At 37.7% G+C, this 3,819-nt stretch overlaps 1 protein-coding gene across 1 annotated transcript in view; it reads left to right on the top strand.

The window, feature by feature from the left end:
• LIN7A (lin-7 homolog A, crumbs cell polarity complex component) overlaps nucleotides 1-3,321 on the top strand; it is a 51,728-nt gene extending 48,407 nt beyond the window's left edge. The window contains exon 5 of the mRNA XM_019514796.1: nucleotides 1,079-3,321. The gene's annotated coding sequence lies outside the window, so the exon portion shown is untranslated. The remainder of the gene's footprint in view (nucleotides 1-1,078) is intronic.
• The last annotated feature ends 498 nt before the right edge of the window (nucleotides 3,322-3,819 follow it).

The raw sequence follows: 3,819 nt of genomic DNA, 5'->3' as shown, positions 1-3,819 counted from the left end.
TCTGCCTATATAAACGGTATGTGCCTATGCACGTACGCGCGCGCACGCACACACACACACACACACACACACACACACACACACACACACACGCACCCCCCCAGGGTATTGGAGCAGGCCCATGCCGTACAATAGGAGCCATGTGGTGGTGGAGCAGTGCCGGGGCAGGAAGGCAGGGAACTGGCTGGGGGTTGGGTAGGGCTGCTGCTGGATCCTGCTGCTGGCTCCCTCTGGATCCTACTGCCCTTGACTCCTGTCATCTTTGACAGGCAGCCAGGAGCAGATAAATATTAATTAAAAAAAAAAAATTTAGGGGCCCCACAGGCCAGACAGAATGGACTGGCAGGCTGGATCTGGCCTGCGGGACGTATTTTGCCTGCCCCTGCTATAGGTGCTCATATGGCCAAGATCATTGTAGAATTTGAGCCCCTTAATGGCATCTTTCATGTATTTTTTTTTCCTCACTTACCCTGATCTTATTTTATCCTCCATTTTGTACATGGGAAACAGAGGCACAAAAAAAGACAAGTCCCAGATCCTCAGACATCAGGTGCCAGACTCTCACTGAAATCAATGAGATTTGAGTACATAAGCACCTTTGTGGATTTATGACAAAGGGACTTGCCCAAGGTCACACTGGAAGTCTGTTGAGCAAGGACTTGATTCTAGGCCTCCCAGTCCTGAACCCTAACTTTTTTTTCTTATACCTGAAAGCCTTTTATTGAGGCTTTACATATGGGACAAGAATCTTACTTGAAAAGCCTTATTCTGAGAGTCTTAGTCAAGATTCCTGCTTTCCCCTCTCAAGTAAAAATGGTTAACTTTTGTGAAGTAAATCATTCTGCTGCTTAAAATTGTACCATTGCAGGAAGCATAAATCATAAAAAGACCAAAATACAAACATGAAGGTTTCATTTAGACTTTAAACACCATTTTACTATAAATTGTTTTGTTCAAAAGGTAAGGTATTACTGAAGCAAAATTATTGTTTAGGTGATGAGGAAGGAAGAAGAATGTAAGTGACGTAGTTCCTCAAATTGTTTTATTAACTCTGAGAAATGTTTGTGTTTAATTTCAGGTTATTCTCAAGGAAAAAAAAATCTAGATCAAGAATTCAGTAACCAAGCAATCAAAGCTGTGCCTCAGCCCTCCTGCACAGAGTAAAAGGAAACAACAATGGGAACACAGTAACTGTAATTATCTGAAAGCTATGAATGAATGATGTAAGAATAACTTAGCAAGACAGCCATATACATGCTACTTTCTTTATAAGGCTCTTCAGAACACTGCAATCTCAGATACCAGACTTTATTGCTAATGAGCAGTATGGTAAGTAAACACAAGGAAATGTAGAGGAGTCTGGAGCATCAGAATAAAATTTTCTAGTTCTTGTCTTGTGCTCCTTACCCTGGACAAACCTCTCATCCATTTGCTCACTGTAGTAAGTGATGGTGTTTGTTTAAGGAGGTCAAGACTAGCTGCTAGTAAGGGAGGAAACTTTCTCTACAGTTAATTTCCAGGGTTGAACAACATGTAGTCTATACACCAAACTGCATCAGTTCCAAATTTTGGTCACAAGATATTAAACAAATTCACACATCTCATTTCATAATCTCTTTGTACTATATATTGTAGGAGTTGTTTTAATCCGACTTCCAGTTTATAATAATTTTCCAATTTTTTTCCTGAAAATAGCAAGTTACTATATTTATAAAGTATTCAGTTTGTAGAAGCAATTGGCTTTTTACTCTTGGTGTCTCCATATATTTTATTATGCATTAATAGAGTGAAGCAGTTTTAGGCCTATTTTAATTTTATTAGTAGTAAGGGTAGGGAAACCTAGAATTGTATTTTTAAATGTAGGTATTGCTTGTATCTATTATAGTTACTCTTCTATAGAAATCTATAACTGAATATATTGTATATTTATTCCATAAAATATATATTGTCCGAATGTCCTTGTTACAGAAGTAGGATCTTTGCTTACCATGTATTGCAAAATGTAGTAAGCTAGAGTTAGCAAAAGATCAAGCTTTGTTTGGCAGATAGTCAAGTGATAAATATGAACCAGGTATCTTAGTTTTTCTGTATTTCTTAATTTATTTTCTATTTTATTGTTGGCTAAATTTGGAGAAGCAGCATAAACTGCTACTGTTAACATTGGCATATTACTGTATAAATCAGTTTGAAAGTCAAAAGTTCAGAGCCATTTTATCAAACCAAACTGAAATGTAAACAAAAATGTCCCATTTAAGTTTACCTGCCTGCTTTTCCAAAGACTATTGAACAGTCAGAGCTGGAAGGCTGAAAGCATCCTTGACTTCAGAAGTGGTAAAAATTTGATTTCCAAATCCTGATCAATATATTGCAATTTAAAGTACCTATTATTTGAAGGGGAGCAAAAAGTGGGGAATTGTGGGGGGGCGGTGTCAAAGCCTATTTATTTTTGAAGGAGGGGAGAGTACCCCTGCAAACTCTTACATGCTGAAAACTCCCACTCATTACATTTCAGCTGGAGTTTGGGGGCATAAGAAATGCAGAACTCTCCTGAAACTATATTCTGGTTATAAATATGTAAAAAGCAAATCACCCACACCCAAACCTCTGCAAGTTTTTTTTTCAGTCTCAATTCCTTTTATTCTTTGTAGGATTTAGTCTCAATATAGAACAGATATAGCCGGGGGAAGCTGATATGCATAAATTAAAAACAAACAACCCCCTCCCCCCCACCAACTAGCCACCAGCCTTGACAGTATTCCTTTAAAATAATTTATTGCTGAAAGAAAGTAAATATGCTTTTAAAACCAAATGCCATTAAATACAAAGGAAAGGGCAAGTGGTCCTCTTAATAACACAGAATTAGAAAGTAGAGATTAACTTGCATTTTATGAAATAGCCTTGTATTATGTTTTGCAAGGTGTTTATTATTACCTCTTTTTAATTTTATTACTGTGTACCCACTTTCAATTTGCACACTTTAAAATTAACAGCCATCTTTAGTATCAATAGTGTATAAACTATTGTTATTGTTACTGCTCACGTTATAGCACATCAGTATGATTTGACTGCTGCTCTGCGAGTTATCAGAGACCAAATGTTATAGTTATTGTTAGAGAACCTATTGTACTGCATTCTTTCTGAACTGCCCTCCCCTCCCATTCATCACAATCTATATTTTGATTAAATGGACTGTGAATATAATAAATTGCAAAAATAGAATGTAATTCCTGTCCTTTTATAAATAATATCATATTCTCATTTCATTGACAAGCATTTGAAATGCAGATTAAATACAGACTGAAGTACTGTAAGGTAGATACAGTACTGATTGGATCATTGTGCTCAACATGTGGTCATCAGTGGCTCAAAGTCTAGTTGGGAGGTGGTTTCAAGTGAGGTTTCCCAGGGGTCTGTCCTGGGTTTGGTATTGTTCGATGTCTTCATTATTTATTTGGACTATTGTATTGAGTGCATCCTTAGTAAATGTACAGGTCACACCAAGTTGGGTGGAGTTGCAGACACTCTAGAGAGTAGGGATAGGATCCAGAATGACCCGGGTGAACTTGGAAAAAAAAAGTCTGCAATTAACTAGCTTAAATTCAACAAGGATGAGTGCAAAGTCCTGCACTTGGGATAGTATAATTGTATGCACAAATACAGACTAGGCAATGGTGACAAGGTCTCAGTACTGCCGAGAGAAGGATCTGGGGGATACAGTGGAGCATAAACTGAATACGAGCCAACAGGGTGCTCTTCTTGCAAAAGACAAAAACAAACAGCATCCTGGGGTGTATAGCAGGAAATTATTTTGCTCTATTC

Source organism: Gavialis gangeticus, unplaced genomic scaffold (genome assembly GCF_001723915.1).
Source record: "Gavialis gangeticus isolate Ggan-Ray unplaced genomic scaffold, GavGan_comp1, whole genome shotgun sequence".
NCBI lineage: Eukaryota > Metazoa > Chordata > Crocodylia > Gavialidae > Gavialis > Gavialis gangeticus.
This window is presented reverse-complemented; position numbering and strand designations above follow the sequence as displayed.